The sequence below is a fragment of the Staurois parvus genome, unplaced genomic scaffold, assembly GCF_062004578.1.
Source record: "Staurois parvus isolate SC_StPar_1 unplaced genomic scaffold, SC_StPar_1.0 ptg000006l, whole genome shotgun sequence".
NCBI classification, from domain to species: domain Eukaryota; kingdom Metazoa; phylum Chordata; class Amphibia; order Anura; family Ranidae; genus Staurois; species Staurois parvus.
Genome location: NW_028317802.1, coordinates 15,896,710 through 15,909,771, shown reverse-complemented (window position 1 = coordinate 15,909,771; position 13,062 = coordinate 15,896,710).

The following is a 13,062-nucleotide window of genomic DNA, read 5'->3' as shown; positions in this document are numbered from 1 at the left end:
TCAGGGGGAATTTGATTGGATCTCAACTCATGGGCATATTGGAAAGATAGGGTACACACAAAAAGGGCATTTTTGTGGGTGTCATTAAATATGTTGGTTAGTTTCTCCTGGAAAAGAGCATGCAGATACACTTTTTGATTTCTGTAAATTGTATAAATTGCTTTTTTTGAGTTTTAACAATAGATTTTTAGTTGCCAGTAGCACAAATGTGGTTAGTTTGAACTGAGTACAAGCCAAGGGTCTCTCAGAAAGGAGAAATTCAATAGATTGCGTATTAAGTTAATCACCTTGGTCCAGAATCTGTCTAACATAGGAAAGGTCTACCAGATATGCATAACAACTCCCGTGTTTTTACTCCTCTAAAACAGAATGGGTAATTATTATTATTATTATATAGTATTTATAAAGCGCCAACAGTTCACTCAGCACTGTACATTACAAAGGGAGACAGAACATGCAACAGTACAATAACAATACAATGTGATACACAAGGGGTTCGAGGGCCCTGCTCCTTCGAGCTTACAATCTAGGAGGGAGGAGATAGTGGTACAGGAGGAGATAGCTGTAGGGGATGGGGTGGTAGGAGGAGTGGAGGAGGTCGGCAATTAGCAGGGGGTGGGGTAGGCTTCCCTGAAGAGATGGGTTTTCAGGGTGCGCCTAAAGGAGAGGAGAGTAGGTGATGGTCTGATGGATTGGGGTAGGGAGTTCCAGAGGATGGGTGACGCCCTGGAGAAATCCTGGAGGTGTGCATGGGAGGAGGAGACCAGGGAACAAGAGAGAAGGAGGTCTTGTGAGGAGCAGAGTGTGCATGTTGGGTGGTACTTGGATATTAGGTCGGTGATGTAATTTGGGGCAGTATGATGGACAGCTTTGTACGTCAGTGTTAGGATTTTGAATTTGATCCGTTGTGCAATTGGAAGCCAGTGGAGGGATTGGCAGAGGGGGGTGGCAGAAAAGGAGCGGTTGGTAAGGTGAATGGGTAACACAAAGGGTAGGTGTGCTATTCTGGTTTATACCATGTACTAGCAGGTAAGCACCTTAGTAACAGATTTGATAGAAAGAGGTAACTGTGGACCAAATCTATTGACAATAATCCTCAGATTTGGTGGCTCCATGATCTCTCTCTCTCTTGGAAGCCTAAGAGCGGAACATATGGGTAGGTGATTTAGTTGAGAATAAATTATAGTAATTTGCTTAGGAAAGATGAGTGTAAGTAAGCAGAGGTGCACAAAAAGTCATAACGTGGTATGATGTTCATCATTAGTGAGGAGATCTAAAGTTTAATTTGCATATAACAGCACATTTCTAAATGAAGAGCTGATGTCTATTTTTTTAACATTTACATGTTTACAATAATAAGCAGTGGTTTCGTAATAGTGTATTACAGTTTTGGAACATTTGAAGACAATAGAATAGAAGTATATTCAGCATTTGTAAACAGACGATATTGGTTACATTTCTTCAGTGGTTGTTACTATCGTCAATACATTTGTATAGTATTTCTATAGTGTTGTTAGAAATTTTAAGTAGTTCAGTAATTTAGAAGAGAAAGGTAGGAACTGTAATAAGAAGAAAAGTGTAGAGGCTAGAAAAGAAATATAGAATGAAAATTCGGTCATTAGTATTATATATTTCCTTCAGATATTACATTTTTTTGGATACAAATATCATTGCAGATATGAATCGTTGGATACTGAGACTATAGTAGGAAGGTTTAGATAACTGTGAGGCTGGTGGTGCTTATTTGGTACATCTTAAAGCATTTTACACAACAGTACAGCGATGATCCTTGAATCATAAGTTCCAATTTTTCCAAAATTTGTCGAGCGAGTTGTGTATGTGGGCATAGGTTTTTCAAAGGCCATGTTTGTGTTCAGTATTTCAATTACTGTATGAATGGAAGGTGTAGTATGTTGTTTCCAAAGCTTGGCAATAGTTAATCTTACAGCAATCAGAATATGTATTAATATAATTCTGGATTGGGGAGGCCAAGAGTTTATTCCTATACTCAGAAGTGCTAAAGCTGAGAATGTATCTGTCCAAAATGAGCTGATCTGAGGACATTCCCACCATATATGGTACAGGAATCCCAGTTGATTGCAATTCCTCCAATAAAGTGAAGAATGATGGAAGGAAGATTGTGCTGCTAATTGTTGTGGAGTAAGATACCATCTGTGCATTAGCTTTTGGGCTGATTCTCAATGGTTGATACATCTGGAGACTTTATTGGTCCACTGTGCTGCATTTTGCCATTGTTGGGTAGGGTATTGCTTTCCCAGATCTCTCTCCCATTTTTGCATCGCTGGTAATTTGTCTGGTTGGAAGCGTTGGAGGAGGGTGTTATATATGAATGATATGCCACGTTTATGAGGGTCTGTCTTTTCACAAAAGTTAGTCAGGGATCGAAGATGTCCTGCCTTCTCTGCAGTTATGAAAGGGTTACAGAGGATTACAGGCAGTATAACCTTTGATGTCCACACAGTAAAGAGTCGATGATTGATAACCGATGATCTTTTACTGATAACACGTGATCATAGTACATGAAATATGAATGTGCGTAAATGCGCGGTAAAACTGGAATACAAACAGAATAAACAGACATGAGTACATATCTAACTACCTAGCAATATGCACAACATTCCTCAGTACATAGGAGGGGTACTTACAGACTTTGGGGGTCTAATCAAGCCCATATATGAAGAGAGAACAGCATCCCACATCTACTTGCATAGTAGAATTTCTTCAGTCTGAAGAGATGAGGTCACTTCCTCCCAAGTTAGCAGACAGGACGTCCCTAACCTTAAAGGGGACAGACACTGCTGAATGCTAAAGAATGCCTTGTGTAATACAAGGCAGCACACTCCCCACCTGGCATAATAATGATATGCCACTATTAAACTCTTGGAAGGAGTAAAACGACTTCCGTGATGGGTCTAAGGTACACCTTAGGGGTGCCCCGTTTCACTACTCTGACCTCTACTTTCCTGACTCTGCTATCACTACTAGCATCAGTCCCCACAATGAGTCCAATTGGCCACTAGTTCCTGTGGGCCTGAGAGTCTTTTAGTAGAACAACATCTCCAACTTGTAAGTTGGGCTTGTCGGCTTGCCATTTGTTGCGTGGTTGGAGGGTCGTCAGGTACTCCTGTCTCCATCTCTTCCAGAAGATATCACATCTGATAATGGTGACATTGGCTTGCTCAAGATAGTCATTGTTACCCTGGTCAACACTGGCTGTTTTGCTGAAGGATCTGGCCAAGCAGATGAGTTTCCCTATGGCACGGATGAGTGACTTCCAGCTGGAAAACCTTTCGAACCTACATGAGCCAAGACCTTCTCTGGTGGTTAGAGTCTTGTAAACTGCAACTAGAGGTCTTACCTCTTTGTCTTGGTCTGGTTCTACAAGCTGAAAAGTTCCTTTCTGATCAGTCTCTTCAGTTTCTGGTCCAGTCAAGAAGGATGGACCTGTGAACCAGTTAGTCTGTTTGAGGACAGCAGCTGGTACCAGTCTAGTCCCATGATCAGCAGGGTTCTTGTCTGTACTGATGTGATGCCACTGTTCTGGACTTGTACACTTTCTGATACGTGTCACTCTGTTTGACACGTATGTGTAGAATCTTCTTGAAGCGTTATGGATATAACCTAAAACAATCTTGCTGTCCGTGTAGAAGTTCACTGCATGGATCTCGATGTCCAGTTCTGCAATGAGTAAGTCTGCCATCTCCACAGCTAGGACAGCAGCACAAAGTTCTAAGCGTGGGACTGTGTGAGCAGGTCTTGGAGCCAGTTTGGACTTTCCCAAGATGAATCCTGCATGGCTTTGTCCCTGAGTGTCTATGACTCTAAGGTAGGCTACAGCTGCTATAGCCACGGTGGATACATCTGAAAACACGTGTATCTCTCTTCGTTTTGTAACAGACAAAGAAACAGAGATGTATGGTCTTTGGATGCTAAGTCGCTCAAGCTCCAGCAAAGAGTCTTTCCACAACTTCCACTGCATTTCTTTCTTTTCAGGTAGAGGTGTGTCCCAATCACTTTGTTCTAGCTCAGTTGTAATCTCTCTCAAAAGAGCTTTGCCTTGAATGGTGATGGGTGCTACGAACCCCAAGGGATCGTAAAGACTGTTGACCGTAGACAAGACACCTCGCTTTGTGAAAGGCTTCTCTTCCCTGGATACTCGGAAGGTGAAGCTGTCAGTTTTCAAGTCCCAACTAAGCCCTAAGCTTCTTTGAAGGGGTGGTGAATCTGTACCTAGATCTAGGTTTTTGAGGTCTTTTGCACGGTCTTCTGCTGGGAATGCTTCCATGACTTTGCTGTTGTTGGAAGCCACTTTGTGCAGTCTTATGTTAGATTCTGCTAGCAAGTCTCTAGTGCTTTTCAAAATGTCAATGGCTTCTCCACTACTGGAGAAGGAAGCAAGTCCATCGTCTACATAAAAGTTTTTCATAACAAATTGTTTGGCTTCAGGGTTGTGTCTGTCACCTTGCTGCGCTGCTCGTCTCAAGTTATAGATAGCGACAGCTGGTGAGGGACTGTTCCCAAACACATGTACTTTCATTCTATACTCTATGATACCTTTGTTGAGGTCGTTGTCTTCATACCATAGGAACCTCAGGTAGTCTCTGTGGTCTTCATGGACAAGGAAGCAGTAGAACATCTGCTGTACATCTGCTGTTACTGCAACAAGTTCTCTTCGGAATCTGATAAGGACTCCAAGAAGTGTGTTGTTCAGGTCTGGTCCACTGAGAAGTACATCATTAAGGGAAATACCTTCATGCTTTGCACTGGAATCAAATACTACACGTATCTGACCTGGTTTTTGAGGATGGTACACTCCGAATATTGGCAAGTACCAGCGTTCTTGTTTTTCATGCAGTGCTGGTGCTTTTTCAGCTTGATCTTTGTCAAAGATTTTCCGCATGAATTCTTGGAAGTGTTCTTTCATGTCTGGCTTTCTTTCAAGAGTGCGCTGCAATAGCGCAAGGCGTTTCTCTGCTTGCACTCTGTTGTTGGGAAGACGATGCCGTGGTGTACGGAATGGTAGTGGGGCTACCCAACTGCCTGCTTTGTCTTTGAAGACTTCTCTATCCATGATCTCAAGGAAGAGGTTATCTTCAACAGATGGTGCTAGTTTGTCATCATCTTGAGTTCTCTCAAACACTTTGTGGCCTAGCTGATCTGAATCTTCAGCTGAGCCTGTATCTTCCAGGAACCTCTGGATGTTCTGGGGATGTGTTGGGCTCAATAGTTTCTCTTTAATCTGCATGCTGTTGTTACACGGGCAAAGACATGATGTGCGACCGTTCTGCAGCAGATTTGTTCTGTAGACATTCACCTTTGTGGGTTTGTGAAGTCCGTCCAGACATACATTTCCAACGATAACCCATCCAAGATCAAGACGTTGAGCAAATGGTGCATTGTGCGGCCCATTGTATTGTTCTCTGACCTTGTGCACTCTCAATATGTCTCTTCCTAGTAGAAGGACGATTGCAGCATCTGGGTTGAGTGTTGGGATCTTGTCTGCTATTCGCACGAGATGAGGGTAGTGACGTGCCACTTCAGGTGTGGGAATCTCTGACCTGTCATCTGGTATCATGTCACATTCTATGAGGGTAGGAAGAGTCAGCTGTGTCTTTCCATCTAATGACTCGATGGTGTAGTTGTTTGCTCTTCTCCATGATGTTTCTATAACTCCAGAACATGTCTTCAAGGTGTATGGAGTTGAACTTCCTTTGTCACCAAAGAGGTCGAAGAACTCTGTCTTTGCTAGAGACCTGTTGCTTTGTTCGTCTAGGACTGTATACATCTTCACTGCCTTTTCTCTGAGACCGTTGGGATACACTTTGACTAAGCATATCTTGGAGCATGATCTAGAGAGTCCTGGTTCTGTACAGATCTCAGTACACTTTGAAGTTATCGCTGGTGTTGCACTTTCTTTTTGCTCCCCACCATGATCTTCTTGAGTTGCTGGAACTTCTGATGTCCATGGTGGTGGTCCTGGGTGCAGTGCTGACAGATGTCGGTCATTGTTGCATTCTGTGCACCGTATTTCTCTCTTACAGTCTTTTGCAAGATGTTGCATTGAGGCGCAGCATCTGAAACAAATGTGATTGTCTTTAAGGTAAGCCTTGCGCTCCTCTAATGTCTTACTTCTGAAACTGCAACATTTTCTTAGTGGATGAGGCTTGTTGTGTATTGGGCACTGTTTGTCTGGATCCTCAACTTCCTTGCTTGTGTTGTCTTCCTGATTGGCTGCAGCCTCAGGCGGGACTTCTGTCTTCCGCACAGACACTGTTGCTCTGCGTTCTTTGTAGTGTACTGGCGGCTGCTTCTCTGTCCTTGGGGAGCTTGCAACTCTCTTGTTCAGGAAGGCGAAGCTTGGGTCATTGCGTGTCTTAGCTTGGTCTACAACGAATTCAGCAAGGAAGACAAACGGTGGAAATGCAACTCGATAGTCTTTCTTGTATCTGGATGCTTGAGAGACCCACCTTTCTTGCAGGTTGAAAGGGAGCTTCTCGATTATGGGCTCTACTCCACGTGCTGTGTCTAAGTATAAGAGACCTGGCAGAGTTCCACTAGTCTTTGCTGCTTCTATCTCTAGGAGTAGGTCTCCAAGCTCTCTCAGCTTCTGATTGTCTTTGTTTGTCATTTTTGGGCAAGTTTCAATTTTCTTCTTCTATTACTTCAGGTGACCCATAGCAGTCTTCCATTCTCTGCCAGACCATCGCAAGTCCTGCTGTTGCATCATGGACATGCACTGACCTGATTCTTTTGGCCTGCTCTGAGGACTCTGGTCCTAGGTATTTGGCGAGTAGGTCGAGCTTCTCTCTGTCTGTCAGCTCTAAGTTTTGGGTGCTGCTTAGGAAGGATGACCTCCAGGCCCAGTAGTTTTCAGGACGATCGTCAAACTTCAAGAGACCAGTGCTCACCATCTCACGGCGCATCAGGTATTTTGACACGTCTGTAACCCTTGCTGTGTCAGGTGCGTTTGTTCTGGGTACAAACGCGGGACTACTGGCTGATAGTGACTGATGGGTTCGTTGAGGTATTTGACTAAGTCTATTTTGGTCAGATGGTTGCTCTCCTCTATTGTAGTCTAGATCTGGTTTTGCACAAGGAGAGGTTACATTGCCATCTACTTGGTTTCTTAGCGTGTTGGCGGTTTGGTATCTGAGCCCGTGATTGGTTGACTTATCACGTGGCGGTTCAGGTTCAGTCTTGTAGTGATGCGTAACATCAAAGCTGTCTGCTCCCAACTGGGTCCTTGATGGTTTCGGTGCATCACTAGGCTGTTTATCAGGGTACAGGGTTGCTTGTGATTGCACGTACTCTCGGGTGCGTTGGAATGTACTGAAAGGTGTTATCGGGGTTTCCAGTACATCGCTCTCTACAAACTGAATATCTGCAGCTCTCGCGAGAACTTCGGCTTCAGCTATGGCTGCTGCAGCTATTTTCTGTTGCTGGAGTATGTGTAAAGAGGCTTGTACTTCTGCCTTTCTCCTAAGCGTTTCTGCTTCTCTCCTTTTCATTTCAGCTTCCCCTTCGGCTTGTCTCTTCTTCTGCTCTTCATCTAGGTAGCCTTGCTCTTTCATAAGCTCTGCTTCCTGTATGGCATAGGAGGCCATGGCGCATGCGGCCTCGGCCTTGGCTTGTGCCCTGGCGGCGATAGCGCTGACTGAAGACAAGTTTGTGACGCTAGAATGTCTGGAACTTGTATGCTTACTCCTGGCTGCCCCAGCACTGACTGACGATAGGTCTGTGACGTTTGAACGCCTGGAACTTGAACGCTTAGATCTGGCGGTTTCTGCTTTGGATGACGACAGATCCGATTTGTTATAAGTTCTTGGCGTGCTGCATTGTGACCTAGTTTCCAGCATACTGTGCATATTTTCTTCCTGTTTGCACGAGATTTTAGGAAGGGTTAATTTAGTGATATCTTTCATATCTGAGTTAGTTTCACTTTGCTATGCCTAGACTGGCTGTGCTGTGGGGATTTCACACACACGTGCTGCTGTATTAACAGTTAAGAGTCTTTTCTGTGTTGTGGGGCTTGCTGTAGCGTTTTCACACAATGTGCTCTGAAGTAACCGTGTAAGTCTTTTTACTGTCCTGCCTTCTCTGCAGTTATGAAAGGGTTACAGAGGATTACAGGCAGTATAACCTTTGATGTCCACACAGTAAAGAGTCCATGATTGATAACCGATGATCTTTTACTGATAACACGTGATCATAGTACATGAAATATGAATGTGCGTAAATGTGCGGTAAAACTGGAATACAAACAGAATAAACAGACATGAGTACATATCTAACTACCTAGCAATATGCACAACATTCCTCAGTACATAGGAGGGGTACTTACAGACTTTGGGGGTCTAATCAAGCCCATATATGAAGAGAGAGCAGCATCCCACATCTACTTGCATAGTAGAATTTCTTCAGTCTGAAGAGATGAGGTCACTTCCTCCCAAGTTAGCAGACAGGACGTCCCTAACCTTAAAGGGGACAGACACTGCTGAATGCTAAAGAATGCCTTGTGTAATACAAGGCAGCACAGAAGAAGAAGATCTTCTTGGTACTCCAGATTTTGTCTTAGGTATTTGAAGAAGTCCTTAGATATGATATGGTATGTTTCTGAAAATTGGTAAAACGATCCGAAAGTACCTTTCGTATATAGTTGAGCAAGGTTGTGGATACTCGCTCTGTTCCAGGATTTTAGCTCAAGATCATGTGTAAGTGCTGAGATGGAGAGTAATGGTATAAAGCCATTAACTGTAGGACGACTTTGAGATGGAGTTCCCAGGATAGATACCCAAGTGTGGAGGGTTATATTTATTGTGTCTAAGCAATATCTTGGCGCTCTATGGGTTAGGGTGAGGGCTCCCATCATGGCTCGTGTGCCACTAGGAAGTAGGAATTGTTCTATTTGTACCCATCTCTTCTCTGTTTGGGGGTGAGCACCAGTTCTGTGCTTGATCTAAAATTATTGCTTTATAATATAGTTTTAGATTTGGGGCTCCCATGCCTAGGTTAGATCAAGAAGGGTATAATGCTGTTTTGTTAAGTGCTTTTTTGTGTTCCCAAATTTAATTATTCAGTAATGATTGTAATTTTTGTAGAGATGATGTTAGCATTGGTACTGAAATGGCTCAGAAAAAATATAATATGTGTGGTAAGATAAACATTTTTATGATAGCAATTCGGCCCACCCAAGAGACAGTGTTATGGGATAACTCTTTACATAACTCTGTTATTTTAATCAGCAGAATTGAGAAATTAATTTTAAAGATGTTCGAATAGGGAGATGTTAATTGTATTCCCAGGTAGGTAATTTGTGATGATGTTGCCCAAGATAAAGAAGAAATCGATGATATTTGCATATGTAGTTTAGATGAAATCATGATAGGCAACAAATAAGATTTTGTTTCATTTATTTTGTATAGGGATAGTGCGCTAAATTGAGAGATAATTTTTTGTAATGCCACTATCGAGGTGATGGGGTCAGTTATAGTGATTATGATGTCATCTGCATATAATCCTATTTTGTGTATTACACTTCCTATCTGCATACCTTTGATGTCAGCTTGAATACAGATTGCTTCTGCCAGTGGTTCTATGCATAAAGCAAAGATCATTGGTGATAGAGGACACCCCTGTCTCGCGCCATTTGAGATCGGAAATGGGTCTGAAAGTAAACCTGACATCCATACTCTGTCACTGGGGTAAGAATATAGAGCCATAATTGCTTTCCCAAAGGTTCCTGATAATTCAAATATTTTAAGGACCAATTGCAGATATGGCCAATAGATTCTGTCAAACGCCTTCTCTGCATCTAATGAGATAAGCAGAGAAGGTGTCCGTGTATGGTGTGCCCATTGAGTCAGGTCTATGAATCCTCGTGTTCCATCTCATGCTTGACGCCCCTTAATGAAACCTACCTGGTCTGCATTAATTAATTTTGGCATCAATGATTGAAGTCGGTTGGCTAACAGTTTGGCATAAATCTTCGTGTGGGTATTCAAGAGAGCTATAGGTCTAAAATTGGCTGGTGATGTTGGAGGTTTACCAGGTTTGGGTAATGTGACAATGAGAGCTTCTAATATTTCTTTTGGGATTGTTCAGATGTAGTTAGTTTCTTAGCAAATGTACATAAATATTGGATAAGTGTCAGAGTAAATACTTTATAGTATTCGTAGGTGTACCCATCTGGTCCTGGTTATTTATGAGCTGGAAGATTTTTAATTACTTTATTAATTTCAGAGGTGGTGCAGGGTTATGATAGTGATTCTAGTTGGTCTATGGAGATTTTGGGGATCTGTAATGTGTCCAAAAAATTATGGACGTGATCGTTAGTGGGTGGAGTAAACTCTTGGGAGTTCTGGTCATAGCAGAATAGCAGTCACAGCAGAGGTATGCTCAGCAAGGAGCTTGACTTCCTTGCTTAGCATACCTCTGCTGTGACTGCTATTATTTAATACTTCTGTACTTAATAGACTTATTGAGCTAGTAATTTGAAGGGCCAGTTGGGGTCTTCTTCAGGTTCAGCATTAGGTTTGAAAAGCATTATTGCATTATTTTAAATTCCTCTAAAGCTAGCAATGTGAATTTCCCTGCTACTTGATTAAAGATCTGATGTAGATGGATTGACAGAACACCCATATATCTTATCGTATTCATTGCAAACCAATCTGGGCCTTGGGTTTTAATCTCCAAATATATTTCTTCAGTGAAAAATGATGGCCTCAAGTTGCTCTGGGTGGATTTTAGGAAGGTGCAAATTTAGAAACAAATCTTGAGCTGTCCTCTGCTGTTGGGTGTGGGTTTGTTGGAGAGTCCTTTAAATTGAAAGGGACAGAATAAAATTTACTAAACTGATTTGCTAAATCTTGTGACTTAGTTATTCTGCACCATATTGTGGTCTTGTAAATATGAGATTCTAGTTTTACCCTTTTGTATGTGTATTCTACAGTACTTTGCAAGGATTGTCCCTGCTTTCTTGCCTTATAGAAGTTGAATTTTAATATTTTCATCATATTCTCATAATGGTTTATAAAAGATATACTGAGTTTATGTCAGAGATGTGTCAGCTCTTGGACATGCATTTATTATATTTTTGTTTGTTCTAGTGTTCAAGGGTACAAATTTTATCTGTAAGAACTTCTATTCCTAGTCTGTTTCTTTATTCTCATGGACACTCAGTTTATTGAAGATACCTCTAATACAGTATATGCTTTGTTAGCTCTCCATATGAAACTGTGGTCTTCAACAGAACCATTGTTGGATTGAAAATATTAGGTGAGTTCAGTTTTTGATCTTTTTCCTGTGGATAGAGTTGTAAAGGAGAGAGGTGTCCAGTGTCTATACTGTGGAGGCTTGTAATTTAGAGTTTGAAAATACTAATAAAGAGATTGGAGCATCGTCAGACCAATCTCCACTTTGGTAATTAATTGTAGAGTATATTTGTCAACAAGGAGCAGATCAATTCTAAAGTATGTTTTTTGGGAATTGGCAAATAATGTATAATACCTTTCTGTGCTACTTACCAGTGAATAAATATAAAAACTCAGGTATATGGTACTTTGTGAATGCAGCAAAGGGTTTGATACCTAAATTCTGGCATAGCTTAGAGGTTCCGAGAGAAAAGGATTGGGTAGAGAGAGTAAATCAGATTAGTAAGATGGAGAAATTGTACTATATCCAAGAAGATAAGATGGAGATATATAAAAGGAGATGGGAGAAATGGGAAGATTTTGTACATCAAACGAATATACATGAAGCAATGATAAGAGAAGTTTCTTGATTTTATAGATAAGGAAGTAAGAGAAAAATGCAGAGTGGGAGGGTGGAGGGATGTGGTAGGGTGTAGGGGTAGAGGTAAGGGAAAAAAAAAGGAGGTAATAGAAGGAGATAGGATTAAGAATTTTGTATATTATATGAGAATGTTGATGAAATGTATTGTTATGTTCTTCTTTCTTTTTCCTCTTTTTTTCTATATGTACTTATAAGAATGAAAATTTAATAAATATTTGAATTAAAAAAAAAAAAAAATACCTTTCTGTGCTGTGATGCCATCTTAACACATCAGATATGGCTATTTTGCTCTGAGTTTAGGAAATAAGGTATTTAGGCATCTTTTAGACTTATTAGAAGTATCTAGATCTGTGTCTGTCTCCGCAAATGATAAGGATGCCTTTTTGATGTTTTAAACTATTTGAATATTTTTGCACCTAGCAAGAATGAAAAAACATTCACTAGTTTAACACTCTATGATTTGGATATTATTAAATATTGTTGATAGGATTATAAATCTGCCATTATTATTATTATTATACAGTATATATAAAGTGCCAATAGTTCGCTCAGCGCTGTACATTACAGAGGGGGACAGAACATGTGACAGAACAATACCAATACAATGCAAAACATGAGGGGATTGAGGGCCCTGCTCTTTCGAGCTTACAATCTAGGAGGGAGGGGATGGTGGCACAGGAGGAGATAGCTGTGGGGGATAGAGTGGAGGAGGTTCGCAAGTTAGCAGGGGGTGGGGTAATATTCCATGTTGAGGACCTGAAAAGAAACACTATTTTATTTGCTACCATCCCACCTTTTCTTGTTATCTCCATATTGATGAAGTAGTGGGAGACCCTATAATGTTTGTATTGGGGAGGGGTCTGAGTTACTAAAGTGGGCTTCTTGTACACAACGTTGTACACATGTTCAGTGATGATGTATTTCAAGAATATTTTTTCCTTTAGCTTTCAGAGAGGTAATCTTAATTAGCATTTTGGTTATTGTATGACAAAAGTAGTTACCCTAACAGCTTCAGTTGTGAGATGTCAGCAATACAATACTTACCTCTGTTTTTTAATTGTAAATGCAACTGAGAAGTTGGATTTCACATGAATCCATCTAGACAGGTCCAGAAGGGGTGGGAGAAACTGGACAAACCATTTACAGCAATGTGCTGCCAGTCTAAAGGGCTGTGGGCAGTGCTAGGCATGGATATTTGCTGATAGGACTATCAAGGGTACCAACATCTAAACACCTACAACAACAGTAAAG